The following is a 25,055-nucleotide window of genomic DNA, read 5'->3' on the forward strand; positions in this document are numbered from 1 at the left end:
TGAGAATGAAAGCATCAAGTACCCGCACCGCAGTCAATAACACAAAATGTCAGTTCTTACTCACCCCATTCAAAAGTCCATGCATGATTTCTCCTGAAGTTGCTACTGCAGGCATGACGCTTTCTTCGTTGGATTTCTCATTGCCAGCTATGCATAGCTCTACACCAGGACTGAATAATTTCTGCCCCGCAGGGTGGTAAAGCAGAGCCCCTTGCTCACGGTGCCCCTGCAACCAGAGTGAGGCCAGGGATGAGCCATGGTAGGCAACACACAGAAACTCAACTGGCAAATCTTCCATCTTCTCAAATGGAACAGCAATGGAATTTTCATAGTGATTTTGTTATTTAAAGAATACAAGAAACTTACTGCCTTAAGTGTTATAAATATATAAATAAAGCTTTTTTCTTTGTCACAAAACTTAGACGAATAATGAATTTAAAAGAACGTTTAAAGCAAACCAGAAGAGTGAAATATCTAAAAGAATACTAAAATTTGTTTTGAGTTTCCTCTAACTTGTATTGCTCAAATGCAAAACTTGAAAAGAAAAGAAAATAATGCAACAATTGAGTTTCATTTTTCCCTTGATTTCTACTCAGCTCTATGCAATAATTAAGTGTAACAAACTATCTTCCAAGTACAGAGGTTTGCAAAAGCAAACTACTACCTGACAATTTCTGTGCATTAGTTATCTCAGCAGAAATTAACTGAATTTGCAATGCAGTCTCAGTCAAACTCTTGGGCAGGACTCCGGATATCTTTTGGGTAGTCTATAGACCAGCTGCAGCTGAATAATGCACTTCACTCACACATATTAACGGTATAGACTTTGGCTCCTCACTGAGTCATAAGGAAGGACTCCATACTCAGCAAGGGCATGTGGCTAGCAGTTTAGTACTGTAACAATTTGTTCTAATGCTAACCCCATGTTAGGTTTTGAATATAAGCACTTTGGGTGGTTTTGTTTGTTTGTTTGTTTCACTTTTTTTATTTTTTTATTATTTCAGTTTATTTACTTTACATCCCAAGGGTGACCTCTCTCTCCTCTCCTCCCAGTCCTACCCCTTCCCCTTCTTTCCCCTTCCCTTCTCCCATTTCCCCCAGAAATGGGGAACCCAGTATCAGCTCTCCTCAGCACATCAAGTGCTCATCCTCATCCCCAGTCAAGGCAGCGCGGGCAGGGGTAAGCGATCCAAAAGCAGGTAATATAGTCCATGTTAGAAAGAGCTCCTTCTTCCGCTTGCCAGGTACCCCATATGAAGACCAAGCCACTCATCGGCCACATATGCACAGGGAGCCTAGTTCCAGACCACACATGCTCCTTAGGTGAAGTCTCAGTCTCTGTAAGCCTACATGGGACTAGAACACATTTTAAATGAACAGTGTTGACAGGAGTGACATGGTCAGCACCCCGACTGGAGCCTGTTTTCTGCAAGAAAGAGAGTCGGTTTTCATTAGGAGCGCGTATTGACCGCATTCCAAAGGAGCTCCTACATCCAAGAGTGTTTGGAGCACACATTGGACTCAAATGGCTAACAAAAGGGCGGAGGAGGTTACATGGATAGAGAAAGGCGGGTCGATAGGAAAGATGAGTGGATAGGAAAGGTGGGTGGATCAAGAAGGGTTTAGAGTGGAGGAGGTTATATGTCAAAATTCATCGCATGAAACTGTGAAATAATGAATGTAAAGTCATCCAAGGAAAAAATTGCAACATACTGAGGGGACCAATAGTGAATATGAAAGAGTATCTATATATTTTAACAATAGTTCATTAAAAGGATTTTAGGGGTGGAGATATAGTTCAGAAAGCAAATGCTTGCATAGCATATGAAAGGTCCTGTGTTCAATATTGAGCACTAAAAAAGATAAAAAGAAGGAAACAATGAAGAAAAGGGAGGGAGAGATGGAGGGGGAAGGAAGGAATGAGGAAAGGAAGAAAATATGGAAGATGAGAGAGAAATAGAGAAGAGAAAAATGATTTTAGCATGGAGGGAGATGTGGATGTTATATTTTTTTGGTTGTGACACTTTTTTATTACAGTTTATTCACTTTGTATACCAGAGGTAGCCTCCTCCCTCATCTCCTTCCAGTTCCACCCTCCCTCCCTCTTCTACTCCTAAGCCCCTCCTCTAGTCCAATGATAGGGGAGGTCCTCCTCCCCTTCCATCTGACCCTAGCCTATCAGGTCTCATCAGGACTGGCTGCATTGTGTTCCTCTGTGGCCTGGTAAGGCTGCATCTCGCAGGGGAAGGTGATCAAAGGGCCAGTCATTGAGTTCATTTCAGAGACAGTCCCTGCTCCCCTTACTAGGATACACAATTGGAGACTGAGCTGCCACGGGCTCCATCTGTTCAGGGGTTCTAGATTAGCTCCAAGCATAGTCCGAGGATTATCAGTCTCTGAAAAGACACCTGGATCCAGATTTTGTTGCTCTGTTGCTCTCCTAGTGGGGCTCTTATTCCCTCCAGGACTTTCTATCTCCCCTTCTTTCATAAGATTCCCTGTACTCTGTCCAAAGTTTGGCAATGAGTCTCAGCATCTTCTTTGATACCCTGCTGGCTAGAGTCTTTCAGAAGCTCTCTGTGGTAGGCTCCTGTCCTGTTCCTTGTTTGCTCCCTCTTCTGATGTCTATCCAGTTTGACTTTCTGAGTGAGGATTGATCATCTTTCCCAGGGTCCTCCTTTTTGCTTAGCTTCTTTAGGAGTACAGATTTTAATGTGTTTATCCTTTATTATCTGGGCAATATCCACTTATAAATGAGTATATAACATGTGTGTCTTTCTGGATGTGGGTTACCTTACTTAAGATGATCTTTTCTAGTTCCATCATTTGCCTGCAAATTTCATGATTTCCTTGTTTTTAATTGCTGAGTAGTATTCCATTGTATAAATGTACCACAATATCTGTATCCATTCCTCAGTTGAAGAACATCTGGGTTGTTTCCAGATTCTGGCTACTGCAAATCAAGCTTCTATGAACATGGCTGAATAAATATCTCTCTTGTATGGTTGAGCATATTATATTACGAATATAGGAGTGGTATATCTGGATCTTGAGGTAGCACTATTCCTAATTGTCTGAGAAAGCACCAGATTGATTTTCAAAGTGGTTGTACAAGTTTACATTCCCGCCAGCAATGAAGAAGGGTTCCTCTTTCTCCACATTTCTCCACATCCTCTCCAGCGTGTGTTGTCACTTGAGTTTTTGATATTAGCCATTCTGATGGGTGTATGTTAATTGACAGGTACAAATTCTGACATCTATGCTTGGAACAAAATCAGCATCGTATGCCCACAACTAATACAACTAAGTGGTGAAAAGGAAGAAAAAAAACTTATTTTTAAACCATTCCTTCAGACACTATTTTCTTGTGCCCAGCACATGATTCATTACAGTAGATAATAAGAAAAGAGAAAGTGAAATAAGAATGTGACCTCCAGTCAAAGAGGAAAAACCACAGGCATGTGAGTTGCTCTAACGTACAACAGTCATCAAATGTCTTTTCCTAAAGTAAACAAGAGTATTAAGTTCCACTGATTTGATGAATGTCAACTGAAATTGTACAGAATGTCATTTCCATTTAGTAATAGTTACTGATGAAATACACTCGCTTATATAATGGTCAGCTGTGAGCCAGTCTGTGAGTTAGGACACAGCATTTGATGAAGGTTAGTATCACCTGAACACAGTACACATTTATTTCTCAATAACTGCCTGCGTATATCTATGTTTCTCCAGCATCAAAGTTGTCCAAGAAGAGAACTTTAGTTTTTTCCAGTGACTGTGTAGTATCATAATTGCAGTTTAAATCTATTTTTCTTCTTTTACAAAATTGTCTCTAGAAATTTTAATATTTTCTTTTCTACTTTGTTCCCAAATACACTAATTTTGAGGTAAATTTTGTAACAAAATACAAGTAAGACCCAAGAAATAAGAGTGGTCTCGGTGGATTATAAAGCTTTTTGGCATCATGTTCCACATTTATATAAACATTTACAAATATACCTTTATTTAAAATACATTTAACAAATAAATTTTCATTTCCCTTACTATAGCCAAATCCTTACAAGAGCTAATGGAGACCAAATATGAAAGTGTGTCCTTTCTTCCTTTCGCACTAATCAATTGGAAGTTTTCATATTTCCATCGGCTGGGAGTCCAACCATATTCTCTACGAGACAGCAGTATGTTTTCTACCAGGTTGCCAAACACTTATAAAATGTGTGAATTTCTAGTGCTGCATCCCTGGTCCACTATCACTCATAAAGGGAAAAGCTGGTCTGTTTGGTTACCTTGAATATATTTGAAAATACATTGCCACTTGAGGGAGATACTTTTTATGTGTTGACATTTATTTCTTTTTTTGCCATTTTGTATTTATAACTCATCTCCTTGTATTTGTATCACCTCACTAATCTTTCCTTTTAGCAGACATTTTATTAGTCATCCTCCACTTTTTCACAAAGCCCCCTTCTGCACCTCCTGAGAACTAAATTGGCCTCAGTTGTCCTCTTTGAACATCAAGCTTTAGGAAATAAATTGGAGCTTAGAAATCTTTTATAACATGTTGCAATACTTCACAGATTTCTCTACGAACTGCTCTACCTAGAGGAAATCATAATTTGTCATTTTAGTGCTAACCTTTCCAATGACATTATATTATTTTAAATAAAAATGTTTTCATACACATGCATAAAAATATGAATACAGCCTGCTGGATCTTTTCCGTGTTCTTTGTGTATATATGGTTTCAGGGCTGACCACTTGGTATTATATTAAACAGTTAAGGACCTCATCCCTGTGATAGGCCATTTCTCTCTCCACAGTTATTAGCTTTACCATTAATCTTTGTTTATTCAAACACACACACACAGAGAGAGAAACAAAAACACACAAACACACACATACACATACCACACACATCTATATAGCAGGAATAGTCAAGAGAAAAGATGCCATCAATATGTGAGGCACTAGTAGAAAATGGGAGAAGATGGAGGGAGAAAAGTGAAAAGGGAAATGATATAATTATATTTTAATTGAAATATTTAAAATAACTGAAAAAAACTGGATGTTTTACATCTGCCATTAGTCTGATCTTTCATAATATTCCAGAATACATTCTTAGGAATTCTTGTATTTAACTATGATTCTACTCCATTGAGTATTTTAAAATAAAGCAGTTTGTTCTGGGATAGGTATGGCCAGGATTTATGAGAATGTACATTACTATTAGCCTTTTCCGATAAAATGTTAATGTATTATTTGTAAGGTTTCGCTTTATAAATACACAAAACTCGCATTATAAGATTCACTAACATTATATAGGTATACTTAATATTTTATCATAATTAATCTCCCAAAGACAATAATTCTGCCTTGCTTTAAACCATTTTTAAACAAGCTTTTATGAAGTTGCTCATAAGTGTGCCCTGAAGTTTAGATTTTATTCCTGTCAGGAGATGTTTTATTTTCTAAAAAGAATGTACAATGAACACTGATTTTCAGTTTGTGATGAAGATTTTTAAACTGAATCCTGTAAGTGTTTATTTAATCCTTTTCTTGAAAGTAATCACATGCATACAATGTGTTACTTACGTGATGTGGAAAGGGTTGATTCGCTTTGAAACATTTAGGTTCATGTTCTCATGGGATTGCTACTTTTTGTAAAATTAAGTGTCTTTTAGGAAAAAAACTCTTGTTTTTCTGCTGATCAAAATTCTCCTTCTTAGTGTCATGTGGGTGGTAGTTTCCCATCAACCAGAATATTAACAATATTAGAACCTCAGCCACTAAAAACCTGCAATCTGTAGCCATACTACATCCTCTCATCTTGGTTTAGTTTTCAGTTTTTCTTACTGTATTAAGTCATACCTGGCAAAGAAAAATGGCCAAATAGAAAAACGAAGGAATCAGCTCATGAGTGAATACATAAAGCTCGTCTCTCCCCAGGTCAGCTGCCACCCCCACAGAAAATGAGTTCGCCTACCAGATTCTGAAAAGGCATGGCTTTTTTAAATCCACGTCTGCAAGTTAGAATATAGTTACTTTCCAGGCAAATCTCAAATGCTGCAATCACAAAGACCTCCCTGATGCCTCTTTTCAGAAGAAATCTCAATTTCCTAAACTCCACACAACCCTGCTTCTCTGCCAGGAGATAACATAGGCCGCAGTGAACTTACTGAATAATCATGGAGTATCTCTTACTTTCCATGTGAGGTTTATTGTTCATTTTTTTATTCTCCATAACCTTTAACCATGGTTGCAAGCCGAGGTGCTTACTCTAAGACTGTAAACTAATATTACTGTGCTGCATGTGTAGACATAGGCCATGATTCCCTACATGCAGTAAATGATTTTATGTGTATCATATATATATACATATATATATATATATTAATTCTTTGAATATTATAAATAGGGTTAAACCTTGTGAGGAATATGACTTGACCCGTGTGCTTTCAATTGCCGATCCACTGGCTCTCTTTTGGGTTTTCCTAACATTTTTGTGTTCTCCAAACACAAAATGCACCTAATTATATAAAGACATTATGCTAATCTCAGTATTTTCTCCAGAAAATTATCATTTTCTTTATAACTTTATTCTTCTTCAAATGCATAACTCTTTCATCTGCAGCTCAATTTAGATAAGAACATTCAAGCAGGGTCATTTTTAATATGAACATATAAATATGCTGAAATGATAACAGCAAGACTAATTATATTCCTACACTTTTATAAGAGATTATGTTACCGTATTTCATATTTCTTTTATCCTGAAAACTCTTTTCAAGAAATTAGTGTGTGCAGATGAAAAAACATAAAGCCTTCTTGTACTTGGAAAATTTACTCTTCTCTCATCTGTGTTAACACAACTCATTTCACTCATGCCACTTGCCAAATTGAATCATTTTATTTTCATATAGTTATTTTCTTGAAAACAAAGAAGGTATTTTTATGCATAGTGCTCTTCCCTATTTTACATATAAACTTATTGACCTCCTATAACACATTCTGATGAATTAATCTAACGAATACTTTCTGCCTATTTTCCTCTCATTTCTTACGTATGGGCATAAACGTATTATGTTCATACGTTTTCCTTAACAACCTTAAATGATGTTTTCAACTTGTGTGATTTGGTTGTCTATCATTTTCCCTTCGTCCTCTCAGTTTCCATATGTGATATATACATATATATATATATCCATTGTATCTTGTTATCCCATAGAGACCTGTTTGCTTTCTTTTTTATCATGGTATTTGATTTTGTTTTTTAATTATTAATTTATTTTTATTTATTACAGTTTATTCACTTTGTATCCCAGCTGTAGCCCCTCCCTCTTACTCTCCCAATCCCACCCTCATCTCCTCCCTGCCCCTCTCAAAGTCCTCTCCCCTTCCATCTGACCCTAGCCTATCAGATCTCATCAGGACTGGCTGCATTGTTAAAGTTCACCATACAGAAAATTTCTCAGAAATAGTATGTAATGAATGCATAAGGACAGAAATCTCTCAATTTCTTTGAAATTTATTTATGTGGACAAATTCATATTCTCATGAATAAGAATTTCAATATCCCCAAATATTAAAATTTAATATCGTAACTGTTTATAATAATAATAATTACAATTACCAATTCTTTATGTTATAATTTGGGTAACATTTTCTGTAGCAGTGAAGTTTTTGATTCAATGTTGTATCTTTGGCAACTTGGAAATTCAACGAATAAATTAAATATGTAGTGATATGCAAATAATTGGTTTGAGTTTATTTCTGAAGTACCTCACAGCCAAATTTGTCAATGGATAGTTCATATGCTTGTAGTGAAAGTATATGTCTTTGCTTCTGCAGCATAGCGAGAGAGAAATTTAAAAAACAAAAATAGTAAGAGGTACAATCAAGTTTCAGGCTTCTCTTGTTGCTCATTCAATCATTTCTACTAAGATAACTGAGAACTGCAAACTGGGGAATTCTGTTGGTTTAACTTTACCTGGGTCTTAGAGCTTAGACTTTATTAGTCCTAAGTTGGTTCAGTCACCTATTGGAATCAGTCTAGCTTCTTCAGCATTTAGCTTTGGCCATTTCACATGAGGGGATGGTTAGGCATGGGTGGACTTGGTAGCACAAATAAAAAGTTTGTTACATGAATTTTGGGTACTGATAGTCCCTGAATGTCTATAAATTGAACATGAAAGTTGAGTTGTGCTTGAGATTTGAATCACTGGCCACATCTCACTACTTTGGACACTGATTGCTCCTATAAGCACTTGGTAAGAGAATAAAATATGTTTGAAATTGTAATGTTGGTTGAGAATATTCTTTCAAGTATGCTATCATGTCATTCCTATCCCTTGTACCTCTGGGAAGGGAGTTCAGACTTTGTAGGAAGAAATGTGATTTGGAAACTACAAGGAGAAGGAAAAAATGTGAGGAAACCAGTGCTGTAGCCCAAATGAGCAGGATCTGATGAGTCATCACACGGGGAATCAAAAGCAATCCATCCTAGGATGTCGCAGTGCTCCAATGTGTTGGACTATTGAGAAAAGCTGTCTATGCCTCAAAGTTACAGGATTCACTAAGAAATTTTACCAATTGAGACATATGCTCTTTTTTTGGCGGATTGAGAAATCTACCTCACTATCATGGTGTTCAAAACACCCTGTTATTGAAGGGATATAGTTGTTATTTTCTCTTTAGGCAGAGGAAGGAATTGAGAGGTTGGAAGGTCAGTTATAAAAGCATCCTTAATGTTCCTGAGAACATGCTAGTCACTTGAAATAGTGGCCCACTTAACTGACAGCTATAATGTGAAGTAATATACAGGGGATTTATGAGAGGAATTCTTCCGACTGCCTACTATTTGTTTTTACCTTTGTTCTAAATGGAACCTCCCTACACAGCTCTGTGAGGCCTGGGACTCACTATGTAGACCAGGGTGGCCTTCAACTCCTGGAAATCTGAATGTCTCGGGCTCATGAGTACTGGGATTAAAGAAATGGGCTACCAGAAAGAGCCTACTGTATTTTTTTAATATGGAGATTATCACAACAGACGTTATGAAAATGTACCAGCATGCTTCATCCAAACCTTAAAGTCATGTACTCTTTAGGGCAGCTCATTCAAAGCTCTTCTATTCCAGCTTTAGTGGCCAAGTCTCCATCTAGCAGAGAGTGATATGGATACATTCTCTGACAACCTGATGAAAATAGTAACTCAAATAGAAAAGGTAGTTTCTACCAAGTAGAGCAGCATAATGGCCTATTTTACTAGTGTCTAGGTGAAAATGAATCTATTTTTTTTCTCATCTGTCATGGTTGGCTACAATCATGCATGATAAAGAAAAAAAAGAAGTAAGCAAAGAGGGTTTCGAAAGTCAACATTGAAATGTGTAAAGTCAAGGATGAGAAGGAAGCTACAAGCTGATCATGAGAGGTTTGCAGTACCACTAAAATCCATGGAACTGAATCTGTGTCATGGTTTCTTTTCCTGTGGCTGTAACAAAATACCCTGACTGAAGAAATTTAAGCTTGAAACAGTTTACTTTATCTCATAGTTCAAAGTATTTAGTCCATCATAGTGGGCAAGTCACAGCTGCAGAAGTCACATTGACTTAATAATTGAATCAGTTCTACAACACAATCAAGATGCACCCAGAACTTGCTGGTAAGATTTTTGCTGAAGACACTACATACTTCTATCAGAAAAGAAAAAAAAAAGAAAGAAAAACTGGTGAAATTAAGTTGGAATGGACCTGGAAGCTTCATCCCTACTGGCTAGCCTTCATTGTAGCGAAATGTGCTCTACCTACAATGGGAAGAGAAAATTATGCTCTGATCTTTCAGAAGTACAATGACTGGCCTGACAAAACATGATAACAGTGGTAGTAATAACATGGGAGTCACAATCACTTTTTTATTTGATATGAGTTCTGTTCCACAGGACATGTCATCATCACTAGGCACAGAACCTATGGCTAACAGTCTTAAGCTCAGGGAAGAACCAACTACTATCATTTTGCAAAACAATATAGTGTTAAACTGATTCCTACTTTCTTATCTTTATTCCTACAGTTTAGAACATCTCTCAGTTCTCATCAGATATTTACATTAGGTGGTGATTCACACAGATACCCACAACTGGCCAAGGTACAGGAAATAAGAGACTGGGAGATGCTCAGTCCAAAACAGAGCATATGTGCTGTACCCCTTTCTTCAGTAACAGAGATCATTCCAGAAGAAAGGGCAGAACAATTAGAAGAGCCAGAGGTTGATGACGATATGCAAACAGTGTATTCTGGAGACAGCAGCACAGCAGCACATATGAGCTCACAGTGGTGGTAACAGCATGCCCAAGACCTGTACAACTCTGAACTATACCAAATCTCAGCATTGAGAGAAGAATTGGGCACACAATCTCATTCTTATCTGTGGAGCTATTGGCAATTGTTAGCTGCTGGGAGAGAAGAGACAGTTTTCCCTAAAAGTGTGGCCCTAGGTAAATGGACCACACTACAGTGAAAGGCCATGCAGCTAAGAATTGGCATTGATGAGGGTAGGGCCGAAATACACAGTTACGTGGATGGCTAAGTAATGATGACTCTGCAAAGAGTTGGGGAGAGAGATTGAACATAATCAAAACACAAAAGACACTGTACAAAATCCTTACAGGACTAATAAAACAAACAACTACCACAAAAGAAAAGAAAATCTCCATGGGCCCATCTCTCAGGTAATTTTACATTCTGAAAGATTAACATTTAATACTAACTGTCATAGTATCTATCTAGACAGAGACTATAACAATAAAGGCCATGCTGATTTGTGTCTGTCAGACATGTTATATCATTCATCATCTGTGATATATAGCAACACAATGCATCTATGCTCCTGAAGCCTCCTAAAATATTCATGAAAACACAAACAGGAAATCAATAATAAACATTTCACAAAATGAAGGATGTAGGGAAAAAATAACCTCTGTAAACTTTATTTGTTAAAACTAGTTTTAGTTTCACATTATAGGAAATACCAACTACTAGTATAAGCTATAGTACCATAACTTGAGTGATTTGAATTTATTTTCTTATAGTTCTAAAACTTAGAGGAGTCTGAAATCACAGAAAAATAGAAGATCAGAGCTAGTTAGACTATTCATCCTGACTGGCAAAGCATTCTTACAGGTACCCGGTGAAGTTCTTCTTCTTTGTCATCATCTTCTTTTTATTTATTTCAGTTTATTTACTTTACATCCCAAGTGTGCCCCTTCTTCCTATCCTCCCAGTCCCCTCATCCTCCTTTCCACTCTCCTGTTCCCCCCAGAAAAAGGGGAGCTCCCCACCCCCGTAATAACCCTACATAGAACATCAAGTCACATCAGGACAAAGTATATCCTCATCCCCTGAGGCCAGTCAAGGCAGCTCTGGCAAGAGGAAGTGATCCAAAAGCAAGCAATAGAGTCCACAAATTTTACCAATGATGATAGGAATGTATGGAAGTTACTTGAAAAGCTACAGTGTCGTTATTACTGAATCCTGTGGATAATATTTTAAACCTATTTTCTGCAAACTAATATTTCTCTGTGAGCTGTTATGCTATGGTGACTTTGTTTTCCTCTGATTAATTCCTCTAACTAAATATTGACATTGTGTATGTAATGTTGTCACAAATTTAAATGACACTAACAATTTCAGTTTAGTCAAGATATAAATCAACATTCATGAAAAAAATCAGCTGTGTTTCATTTCCTATTAATATTTAGGTTTTGTAATCATTGTTTGTCCCTACTAAGATAATAGCCAAAAAATCAAGTATTTGATTTTCTGATTAATTAAAAAAAATAACAAAATCAGGCTACTTGACAATATGATCATTATTAAAACCATATGTTTTAAGGGTAATTACTATCTCAGTGTTTATGATTTTACCGACCTGTAAAGCTACTGTGCATCGGTACTACAACAGGCCTTGGCGTAATAAAAGTGTTAGAACTTACAAAATGTCATCAAATGCCCATGGCCCACTTCTATAAAAAACATGAATAATTCACAATGCTATATATGGAATTAGATTTTGCTGCCCTGATTCCATTTAAATAAGTGTGTTTATGAGACACCAATTTCATTTTCCTTTACTTATAAGTGATGACCTTTCATTTATGAGTTGAAGAGCAATCAACTCTGAGTATAAAATAAGATAAAGAAAATGAATTTAAATATTTATTGTAAACATTTATGACAGTATGGGCATTGATGATTCAAACCACATCTTTGTTCAAAGTATAAGGGTACACAAAGTCCATTTATTCAATAAATGTTTATTGAGAAGTTCCTTTGTGTTTATTCAAGTATGTTCAATGAGACCAATAGAAATTACACAAAGTACCTGGACAAAATTTGAATGTTAAGTAATATCTAAGACACTTTTTTTAACATCTCATTTTAAAACAAAAATTTTGAAAATTTCTTCCTATTGTTTCTTCATGTATTCCACAGTTAATGGCAAAAGCTAATTAGCATGAATAGATTACACATATAATAAAAAACAGAGCTAAACGCAAGGAATTTAAAATGTGTAGACTTCACCTAGATCATATCTGACGTACCATGCACCCCTATTTTATTTCCCTTATGCAGCCATTTTAATGGCTCACAATTTCTTCTGCATGTCGATTTATTTTGTGACCAATGATATGGGCACATACCACAACTCTTTAACACTCAGTGTGTGGTGCACCTGTATGGTTGTTTCTGCCCTCACTACAAATGATTCCCTTCATGCCTACTGTCTTACACCTAGGTGACAGAATTTTGGATATGATAAAAATTCAGTAAATATGTGAAATAAATTGATCACACCATTCTGTTGTGTAGGGTCTACTGCCTTCTGCATTTGACTTTTTTAATCTTACGAAGCCCTCCGTATTGCCTCAGGCCCATGTTGTGGGCTTCATACCAGTCATCACTTCACACTTCCTAAAACCCATTGACAGAGAACAAGTCAATTGTCTTGTACTTTCTCACTTGTTTTGCTCATGCTGTTTTAATCCGTTGTGAATATCTGCTTTCTTATTTCTCTGCCAGGCCAGTTTCTTCAAATATCAAGGCCCTGGAAAGCTGCCAGTTCCCATCTACCCTGTTTCCTAAATATTCCTTCCCCCACATATTGTCATTAACACTATATGTCAGAGATCACATGGATTAAAATGTTACATCCCACTTGCTGTGAGCACCGTAGAATGAAGAAAGACATGCACTTTTTCCTTTTCAGTATGTTACTTTATGAAATAAAACCCATAAAAGTATCGTTCTTCCAAACACTTTCAGGATGTCTCTGTTCAGCAAAGCAGGGTGAAGGGCACAAAGGTCAAATTCACGTGACTATTCAGATCCCATCTCATACCTCTCTGGTTGTGATTCCAGATCCTTTGTAGAGTATTTAAAAAAATTCCTTAACTTTCTGGCCAGATCCATCATACTTCAAGCCTTAACTCATCTGTCACTTCCAAAAGGTTACAATAGAAATTACAAAGTGCCAGTTTCATTATTGACAGAAGTGATCAAGTATGCAAGCAGTTTTCATTCACTTTCCAATAGTGACATCTTCAAAATCGCTATGGTTGTCACCTCAATTGTTCAGCACAAAAAAAATAGTGATTTAGAACTCACACTGAAGTCAGATGGCAGATCACAGCTGTGTCACAGAAAATGGACAATTTATTTAACCTGTCTGCAGCTTAAATGTTGCATGAGCTCATTGTACAGAGCAAGAAACCAATATGAATAAGGCCTCTAGCAAACAGGACTTCTGAAATATTAATTGCTTACTATTATTATTATATTTTAATTTAAACTACTATCACTAATTTCAGTATATTACTCATCATATCCCACATGCAATTTATAGAACAGTAACTCAAAAATCACTAAAAGAAAAGAATTAAAGGTCAAGAGCTGCCTAACCTAGAAAAGTGGGCAGGTAAATAGCAGAATGGGATCTGCTGTCTATGCGTCCACAACACAGTATTCACCATCACCCATCTGCTCTCTTCCTTTTTGGTGGTTAACATTACCTTGTATTTTGGTTGGTGTTTAATTGTGAACTTACTCAGAATCACCAGATGGGAGAGTCTCTATTGAGGAATCATCCAGATCAGGCTGTCCAATGGGAATGTCTGTCAGGCACTGGCTTGATTGTCAGTTTATGTAAGAGTACCCAGCACGTTGTAGATGGCACTATTAACCAGGCAGAGGACCCTAAAGTGCCTAACACAGAAAAAGCTAGAAGAAAGTAAGCAAGCAAAGAATACCTCTATTCTCTCTCTTCTCTTGATTGTGGGTATAATACTTTAAGCTCCCTATTGACTTCTTTAAAATGGTGGCTTGTATCTTGGAATCATAAAATGAATAAATTCTATCCTCATTAAATTGCTTTAGGGCAAGGTGTTTTATCACGGTTAAGAGAAGGAAGCTAGAACAATTTGGTCTCACTAATTGTGCACAAACACACAAAATGAGGGAATATGCTATAGCATAATTTATTGCACTCATCCTCAGTCTCGACATGCTAACTCCAGAAAAAACCACACACGCACACTTCCTAGGATAATCACAATTTGCTGAGGTGTAATTTATCTGATTGTCCAGGTGGACAGTTCTGTATTGTTATTTTCTGTCCCTTAGGACTATATAATAGAGAAAATTTGTGGGTGTTCAGCAAATTAAACACAAAGGGATTCTGTCTACACCTGCTTTCTACAACAGAGAGTAACTGGCAAGAGGGGCAACAATGCCCCCCGAGAGAGAAGGGCGCTAAAAAATGTCAGTCTTGATAGCCTGGAGGGTGTAAGTTACCCATAGCAGGGCCAAAGTGGCAACTTCGCAGCTGCCATTGGTGCTGGAATAAAATGCAGAGACTTCTGGAAGGATGTCACGATGCCTAGGAGGAAACATTGAATCAGTGAAGCAATGAAAGCATGAAGGCTCAGCAAGAAAATACGCTGCAGGCAGGGCTAGTGGAGGGAGGGGAACAACAACCCACTGATCAAACCCTTGCTCCAAAAATTACCCTTTCTTCAAGAAATGTAGAGAACAAAAAATTGAGGGAATGTCCAACCAATGATTGGCCCAAACTGAGACCTACCCCACAGCAGAGAGCCAGCCCCTGACACTATAAATGATGCTCTGCTATGCTTACAGACAGGAGCTTAACTTGACTGTCATCTGGGAGGCTCCAGCTATCAAGGGAGCCAGACAGGTGTTGGGACTTGCAGCCAAGCATGGGGCAGAGCTCACTAGGTTCCGTGGAAGTGTTGGGGGAAAGATGGAAGGACGTGGAGGAGACAAGAGCCTAACAAAAGGCGGAAAGAAACAACTCGCCCATGGAGTCTTTCAGAGACTGACACAGCAACTAAGGAGCATGCATGGTCTGGACCTAGGCCCATGCGTGTGTGGCCAATGGATGGCTTGGTCTTCATATGGGGCACCTGGTGAGTGTGTGTGTGTGTGTGTGTGTGTGTGTGTGTGTGTGTGTGTGTGTGTTTCTAACATGGACACTATTGCCTGCTTTTGGATCACTTCACCCTGGCAGGGCTGCCTTGCCTGGATGAGGAGATGCTCAGTCCTGATGTGACTGGGGAGGGTTGATACAGGGGAAGGGCTCCCCTTTTCTAGGGGAGAGAGGAAAGGAGAAGAAGGGAAAGGAGGAAACTAAGAGGAGTGGAGGAAGGGGCATCCTTGGGCTATAAAGTAAATAAACTAAACAAAATAAATAAGAAAGAAAACATGCTAAAAATTTTACCTCTGCCCACTTGTCAATTGTGAGCACCATTCTGATGAAATCTCCACACAAAATGTGACTTTACGTTGATTACTTTTTATCAGCTCCATCATGGTTATATTTTTCTCTGTGTGTGTTCTATGCTCTGGTATATTTTCTCTAGGTGTAAGGGAGAGAATGAATTTATCTCCAAAAGTAGAGAACACTTCATCTAGAGAAACAACCTCAAGGAGGCTGACTTGTGCCACATGAAAGAAGTTTTCTGTTTCCATCAACATAAAGAAAATAATCCCGAAGAAATATTTCAAGGCACTGTGTGCTTTTTAAAAATAATAGTGGATAACATGACATTTCACTTGTTAAAACAGACACAATAAATGTTTACTGTCAGGAGAGTTTCTTTAGCTCTACCTTCATTATAGAGAGAGCAACTGAAGAATAGAATCTGATAGAAATAATACGAATACTAGGCATATCTGTAAAAATTATGCTATAATTCAAATGGTTAGGCATGCAATCTATTCTCCTGCAAGCATATCAGAGTTCACCAGATGAAGTCTAGGTTGCAGTTTCCTGTGAATGATTTATTTGCTACAGTAATTAGCAATTATCCGTAGTTAGATATTTAAATCTAGATATTTTATTAAAGTATCTAAGAACAATATTATTAAAAAAAAATGTTTCTTCATCTCAGACTTCTGTTGAGAGCTCACTCAGTGGAAATGGCCAGGATGGTGTTAAAATTAGAGTTGCTGCTGTGGGCATTGTAGCTATGTTTTATTTTCGAAAATATGAGAGTCAAAAGACCGTAAAGAAGGAATTGTCCTAATTCTATCAACCTGTTCCCAGGGATTTCATAACAAGGAACCGGTGTAAGTGCCAAAGAGTATTGCTGGTTGAGTAGTAGTTTTGGCGGCTGGTCCTGGGCAGTTGCAGCCATCTGTTCCCTAAAATTGTTTTTTAGAAAGATATATAAAACAATTAGCAAGTCAGAATTCTATAGACTAAGCCAAGAAAATGCAATTCAGTTGAATTCAGTGCAAACTGAGGTTCATTTTAAATAGAAGAGGGAGTAGAATAGCATTTCTCAGAAGCTGCTGGAGGTCAAAACAAACAGCAGTGATTCATTGGTGGAAGGATTTGAAAAAGAGAGGTGGTGTTCTTTGACAACTAGAACTATGTGGGCGGTGAAAAGATTATGATACTAAAATACAGAACATGGAAGGGCAATAAAAAGGACAAGGTTAAAAATAAAAACAAGATTGCTTTTTGTGGTATTCACATTATGTTCCTCCAAACTCAGTACAATAAAAAAAAATCTTCATAAGCAGGTTTAGTAATGTCACTCATGAATCACACTTTACAACAATCAAAGACAAAAACACTGTAAAAATGTTACTCAAAATGCAACCCATCTATAAGCTCACTATATTGAGTAACCCAACCTAAGTCTGTAAATCAGCATACAAGGGGGAGGGGGGTGGGATACTGACAGCAACAGTATAACATGCACAGCTTTAGTCGAAACACTGAATGCCGTAGACAACCATGTGGACACAATCACACACAAAAATTAAGACAATGTAAAAAATAAAAATTATAACAGAGGATAGATATCCAACAGGTACTGAGATAATGTAGAAAATGCCATTAAGCTAAAGGGCAAAGTTTAATTCTGAAAGAAAGAACGCCCCTAATACTTACAAATATTTGAACCAAATGAGGTGTGAGATTGGCCAAGCCTCTCATATTAATGCATATGACAATTACATCTTTTTTGTAGCTTTGTTTGAAAGTGGTAAGTAAATTGTATTTAGATAAGTTTTGTTTTGTTTTAATAATGGTTTAGTTTGGTTCTTGCAATGGAGTCTTTCACTGGGTAGCCTCAGTTGACCTCGAACTTGGAATCCTCCTGCCTCAGTCTCCCAGTGTTGGTATTACAGTGAATTATGCTAGATAATGTATATAGTGCCCGGTCTATATTTACACACACACTGATACAGACACAGATACAGAGAAGCAGAGACAGATGCAGAGAGACTACATTAAATATATATATATATATACTTAACTACAAACTTCTGCAGCTGCGGTTGCCCCAGGATGCATGTGGTTTGGGGTATGCTGAACCTGTCCGACAACAGCAAAGGTAGAGAAGGAAGAGAAATGAAATTTCCTTCCTGCTCCTTGTTTACAGCATTCTGCACTTGCTACGCAGCTGCTGGCCCGAGATACACAGAGAACCCCTTATTTAATTGCTGTGGCACTATGTATCCCTAAGCTACTTACTTTGAATCTTCCAGATCTAATTTAAATAACTAATGGTTGCATATTCAGCCACTTATATCTCTTATTTTTATATTATATTAAAACAAATTGATATTAAATTATCAGGTAGGTATAAAGCAGAGTGGAAATAACACTTTAATCACAAAGTTTAAAAAAAAAGTATTGAATAGTCACCAAAAGCAGAAAGATTTTCTTTTCATTGGTGACAAAAGAAACAGGATTGAAAACCCTGAAGGTCATAGTTTACAATACGTTGATTGGAGCTGCAAGTGGTTTCCATAGAGTTACGGCATCCATGGGGCCCACATACCTAAAGGCTGATCGTACAAGAGGGCTCGTGAAGGCATAACATGTGCTAACTAATTGGTAGTTGTATTAGTTAAGTTCCTGATTCTGAGATAAAACACCATGCTCAAGGCAACTTACAGAAGAAGGAGTTAACTTTGTGTCATGGTTCCGGGAGGGTACATGACGACTGAAGAGGCACTCGGAAGGGCTAGAGTAGAGAGAGGAGATACCACATCTTCAAAAGCAATGAGGCAGAGGGCAAACTGGACTTAGAATGTGCCTACAACTCTCAAAGCCCACCCCTGTGTTGCACTTCCTCCCAAACAGTCCCAGCAACCTGAGACCAGCGGTTCAAATGACTGAGCTTATGTGGATATTTTTTCATTCATACAGCCACAGCAGTCAAAACAATTTAATTTACAGGCTTAAATCTGAAGAATCTGATAATCAAATGCATAAGCCAGAAAATGAATTTCAGTGGCCAGATGAAAGAAAAGTTTATCTTTTTAATATATACAGTAAATCTTTGTAGATGATGCTAAAAAGTGGTGTCACAATACAAAACATTTGCTTCCTTATATACTTTGGAAACAAGATACCAAAAAATAGTTTAGTTCAGAGTACAAGGGAATAAACATGGAATTTGTGACTCAGTTAAGGCATGTTTATCACATTAGAACAGCCTGTCTTCAAACTTGGTGTGCATGAGATATTTGGTTCGCCTGAGGAGATACCTTATCTTTGACACACTAAGAGATATGTGCAAAGATGCTTATTAAGTCACAGTCAACATGAGATCAACTGATGTGTCAACAAGAGACAAAGAATTTCTCATGTCATACCAAAGACACCAAAATGCATAGAAAGAACTCAGATACACAATATGCAAAATTAACTCACTTATAGATTGAAAGCATTCGTACAAATTTATTAAAATGTAAATCAATTATATACATTATGTGGGCAAACATAGATTCCTAATAAAGCACAAAAACATTCTAGTTGGATATTGCTTATATGCATTACACTGGTTATCTCAAAAGGAATGGTGGGAAATAAACTTGCTTCATAACGGGCTTCTATTTCATTTCTAGATTCATATATGACATAATAAAATACAATTTATCCCTGGAGGTGAGTTCACAAAAAAATTTCTTAAGTTTCTGTACTTTAATTTAATTTCAACAATAATGATTTAACTCAGAAATATGTACATGGTTTTATATAGCCCAGAGCGGCCTCAAGTGCTCCGTTTAGCAAGGATGGTCTTAAATTTCTGCTCACCATGCCTCCATGTCCCTTATTTTAAACATGTGCCATCACACAATGTTTTATATAGTGTTGAGTATTAAACACAGAACTTCGTGCATACTAGGCTTGTAATTCTAGTGCCTGGGGAAACAGACAGATCTCTGTGAGTTCAAGCCCAGCCTGGTCTACAAAATGAGTCTAGAACAGCCAAGGCTACACAGAGAAACCCTGTCTCAGAAACCAAAGCAAAAACAGATAAACAAAAACAAAACAAAACGGAAAGAAAGAAAAAGAAAAGAAAAATGGTGGAGATAGACTAAATGTATAACCCAGGCTTTCTGGTAAAAATGAAAGTTGTAGGATCCTGATCAGCGGTAAAAGTACTTGGACTGAATTTAGTCAGAATTATAAAAATCTAACAAGAAAAAATGTACATGAAAATATGTTATTCTCTCTCTTTCCTTTACTCTATGTGTGATTTTGCTTTATTAAGAGTATCTGAGGGACAGGTGCTCCTGAATTTAGGTTACACATCATAGAGCACTAACAAGAATCCTAGCTTCACTTTGAACTTTAGTTGTTTATTCTCTTTGTGTGGACTTTGGCAAGCAAATGTCTTCTCTTCCTCAATTTCCTTGTTGTTGACATGGGAGAAGCAACTGGTGCTTTGCGTACGTTTCGGGGTGGCAAGTAGCTAAAAGTGAGGATTAGTGTACAGAAGTCTGGTTGGAACTGTGAAGATGCAGACTGCCACACTTGTGTTCCACGTGTGAGGTTCCCAGAAGAGCCAGCAGCAAGCTAGGAGATCAATCTCTGTATAAACAAGGCTTTGATCTCTGCAGCGATCTACATACAGGGCCTGGGGAAACCTAGTCCAATGAATGCGAGCACATACACTGGTCCAAAACAAGATAGACGTTTAAACACATGCAAGCTTCAATTTATGTAGATTTAAACCGATGAACAACAGCAACATAAAACCATTATAAGAAAAGGTAAAAATAAATGAGATAAGGAAGTTGTATCCCATAAAAAGAAATGAAGAAAAATTATTTCCTTATGTTTGGCAGTATCTGTAAAATGTTATATGTCAATTGAAAAATCCTAAAGTTGAATAAAATTATACAAGATCTCTGTGTAAGTGTTGTTCCTGGAGACGTTAACAGTGGCCACTGGAAATAAAGAGTTTTGAAACCCTTCTATTGCTTCAGGAGACCTTTGTAAAAAGAAATAAGTGGGAAGTCCTGGTAGCAGAAGTCCTCTAAACGGCCTCGATTAGAATCACTATCCTGCAAAAAGAAATCAGTGACACACTTTCAAAGATGAAATCAATAGTTTTGGGGGAGGTGTAAGATGCTGTGCACATTGTTTCTCATGCCATTATGGAGACTGCTACTTTTATCTCAATCCGATCTTCAAGAGCAAGTAACCTTGTTTGTGTTTCAATAGAAAAGTCACTCATGAATTTACATGGCCATGTGAGCTGTGTAGTGTTGATTGCAAAGATATGAAACCAAATAATGCCATAAAACAGCCCTCCAGGCACACTGCCTTTTAAAGCTATTTGCATAAAGATGGACTGCACATTGTTATGTGCACGTAGTTAAACTTTCAGATTCAAAGGAAAGAGAAAAGGAAAAAGAAAAAAACCTTCTTATTCTCCCCAGGGCTCAGAAATTATAACCTATATAATCATTTCGCAAGCAACTTTCAGCAAAAGGAAAGCCTAACAAGATTGTTGAAAATCAGCATAGTCTTTGTTCCTGCATATAACATGCAACATTAAAACAAAACCCTGCCTCATGAAGTGTCATTTTCATGTAGGCTGTATGCAAATAAATGTTTATATCAAGCATTTTGGGAGAGTGAGCCTTATAAATTCATAATTAATTCTTTGTGCATATGATTAAAATAGAAACAGTTAGTCAATTAAATAATGGGGCATAAAATCCCTTATAGCTTCCTTGGGAAAAGAAAAATATTACCTTTCCTGTGTTTTGATATTTCATTTTCATTCTAGAGTTTATGCCATTTGTGTTCACATAACTTACACTCTGAAAGGTTTATGTGCCTTAAGTATGACTCACCGGTGAATTGGTATTTTAATTATATTTAAGAAATTAATTTAAAGTGTAAACCGGTAAATGCTAAGAGTACTGAAATAAAGGTATATCTAGGTAATTCAAGTGGATTTCGCCATTGGCATAATAAAACAATGACCAGAAAAATCATTCTGGTTTTCTCTCTTCTAAAATGTTTCAGTTCATACTCATGGAGATTTAATTTTGTGAATTATGTTTTATTGTTTTTGAATACTCCAGTCCTAATAATAATTAAAAGCTAACACAAAGAGACCTTCAAAGTGACAAGGAGCTTTCTCAAAAGTTGTAAATGAGCAAATTTATTCATATATAACAAGAACCCTTTAAAATATTTACAGTGATATATCCCAAGGTTATATGTCTTTTTTTTTAATTTTTCATCAATTACACTTTATTCATTCTGCATCCCCCCCATAAGCCCCTCCCTCCTCCCCTCCCAATCCCACCCTCCCTCCTCCCTCTGCATGCATGCCACTCCCCAAGTCCACTGATAGGGGAGGTTCTCCTCTCCTTTCTGATCTTAGTCTATCTGTTCACATCAAAAGTGGCTGCATTGTCCTCTACTATGGCCTGGTAAGGCTGCTCCCCCCCCAGGGGGAAGTGATCAAAGAGCAGGCCAATCAGATTATGTCAGAGGCAGTCCCTCTTCACATTACTATGTAACCCAATTGGACTCTGAACTGCCCTGGGCTACATCTGTGCAGGGGTTCTGGGTTATCTCTATGAATAGTCCTTGGTTAGAGTATGAGTCTCAGGGAAGTTCCCTGTGTTCAAATTTTCTTGTTCTGTTGCTCTCCTTGTGGAGACCCTGTCCTCTCCAGCTCTTACTATTTTCCAGGTCTTACATAAAATTCTATTCACTCTGCCCAACAGTTGCCCATCAGGCTCAGCATCTGCTTTGATAGTCTGTAGGGCAGAGGCTTTCAGAGGGAGGCCCTCTGTGGTAGGTTCCTAGGTTGTTTCCTGTTTTCTTCTTCTTCTGATGTCCATCCTCTTTGCCTTTCCGGATGGGGATTGGACATTTTAGTTAGGGTCCTCTCTCTTGCTTAGTTACTTTAGATGCACAGGTTATAGTGGGTTTGTCCTATGTTGTATGTCTATATGAGTGAGTATATAAAATGTGTGTATATGTCTTAACTAGTCAGCAATAACCATTAATAATTACTATTTAATGTGAATGACATTTTATATGAACCTCATGCAAAAAACCTGATTTTCTAAATACTTGGTTTACTAAATATTCAAATCTACATTTAAATAACAATTTAAGCTTCAGAATTTGCAGATGCCAGAATTTGCTTCCTGGTCAGTGAGGGGTGGGTGAAAGGATGTTTTTGCACATCTGGTGGGAGTAGGTAGAAAGCAGTAACATTGTTAGCTGTGATTTGTGAGTATCAAGAGCTATAAATGCTATTAACTGTAATAAAGGCTAGCGTCTTGTCACCGTGACAAACACCTGAGATAAACACCGTAAATGTTTACTTTGGCTCACAATTTCAAAGAACTCATTCCATGGCTCTGCTGCTTTGGGTCAGAGGAGGCAGTGACACTTTACATCATGGTAACAGCATATGGTAGGCCTGTGTGACAGAGAAGTCCCCTGTCTTCATGCAGGCATGAAAGCAAGACAAGAGAAGGAACAGTGGTCTTGGTATCTCCTTCAGTGCTACACCCTAAAATTTTTAACTTATTCTCACTGCATAAGAGCAGCTGTTGCCCTTCTGCAGAACCCCTGCATTAGTTCTCAACACCCACCACCCACAACCACCTGTAGATTCAATTCCAGGAGATCCGATACCCTCTTCTAGCCTATATGAACACTACACACATGTATGTGGAGTACATACAGAGAAATAGGCACACCGCACATGCACAAACAAAAACAATGTTTTCAATGAAGAAAAGATTTTAAATTAAGATCTATCTGCATGGAAGTAAATATTGATATTCATACATATGGTCAAAAAGCGATCTTCAGGCAATACCCCAGTGGGCAAAAGCACAGTCCTGTGTGGCTTCTCTCACTGATTCTGTGTCCTCCTTCTCTGAGTTAGTTAAGGAAATATCACTCGTACAGAAGAAGGGTAAAGCCCAACCCTGTCAAAGTGCTTGCTTACCTTCTGTCCCCAAAGTTTTATACGCACAGAAAGATATTTTATGTGTTTATGGGCTATACTAAAAGTTTGAATTATATGGTGGAATATTCTCTTGGACTTTTAGCCTTTCTATCTTTCTCTTTTTAAGTCTTTTTAGAATTATCTAACCCTGTCTCCTACTCCCCTGTAGAAGTAGCCATGCTCATGTGATAACTGAACTGAGCTTTCTGGAAGACTCAACCTTCTCTTAACAAATTTTCAGACCTATGATTTGGGTCAACATAGAACTATTACTGGCAGAATTTTGGAAAATCAAAATTTCTTCACTGTTTTCGTTGTTGTTGTTAATAATGAAAGATTTCTTTATATTTTAATAAGGCTTACATGTTTAGAGAAATATAAGATAATTAAATTCTTACGGAAAACCTTTTAACTCACGTAAAGCAAACAATCTCTCCCATTTCTTTATATGATTTAACTAAAAATAGCATCCTCAACCTGAGGCTAAGAATATTTGCATAAACTGCTCTTGCTTTTTGGTTGTGTGTAGAATGGACAATTACTCTCTACCAACTGAACCTGAAATACAAATCCATTCATCCATGTTTTCTGTCTCGTCACTCCCTTCCCTCCCTCCTGACTTCCTTCCTTCCCTGCTCCCTCCCACCTTTTCTTTCTCATTCTTGATTGAACAACACCTTTCCCACAGCTAAAATGATAAATTTCAACTGACAAAAGAAAATGATAGAAGGCCACTGTTCATCATCCAGACATTCGTCTCCCACACAGCAGGACTTGAATTCTTTCAGCATCCTGCTACTTGCAAAGCTGTCTGCTTCTTTCTTCACTCCCAGACATTAGTTTTGATGCCTCCTTCTTTTCTATTTCTTTCTATAAAAATGTTATCATTTGTACCTGGAACACACACAGACTTCTGTGTCTGCATAGAAATACTGATGTGTGGGTTTTGGATACTTAAAGTGACCTAGCCATGAAGCTGTTTTATCTTAGTGAATCACTCTGGGAAACCAAGGGAAAGGTGGGTACTGTTCATCCAAAAAAAAAAAAAAATCTGCCATCCCCCAAACTTAGTTATCCTGACTAATTTTTATTTTTGGAATTATTGCTTTATTTTGTCACCTATGTCTACTTACAGTATCAAGTAATATGAGCAAGAAAATAACTCATTAGGATAGCCTCCTTTCTGTTTTGTCAGATCAATATAAATGTTAATCTTATTATTTTTTCTAGTCAAG

The sequence above is a fragment of the Meriones unguiculatus genome, chromosome 9 (genome assembly GCF_030254825.1).
Source record: "Meriones unguiculatus strain TT.TT164.6M chromosome 9, Bangor_MerUng_6.1, whole genome shotgun sequence".
NCBI lineage: Eukaryota > Metazoa > Chordata > Mammalia > Rodentia > Muridae > Meriones > Meriones unguiculatus.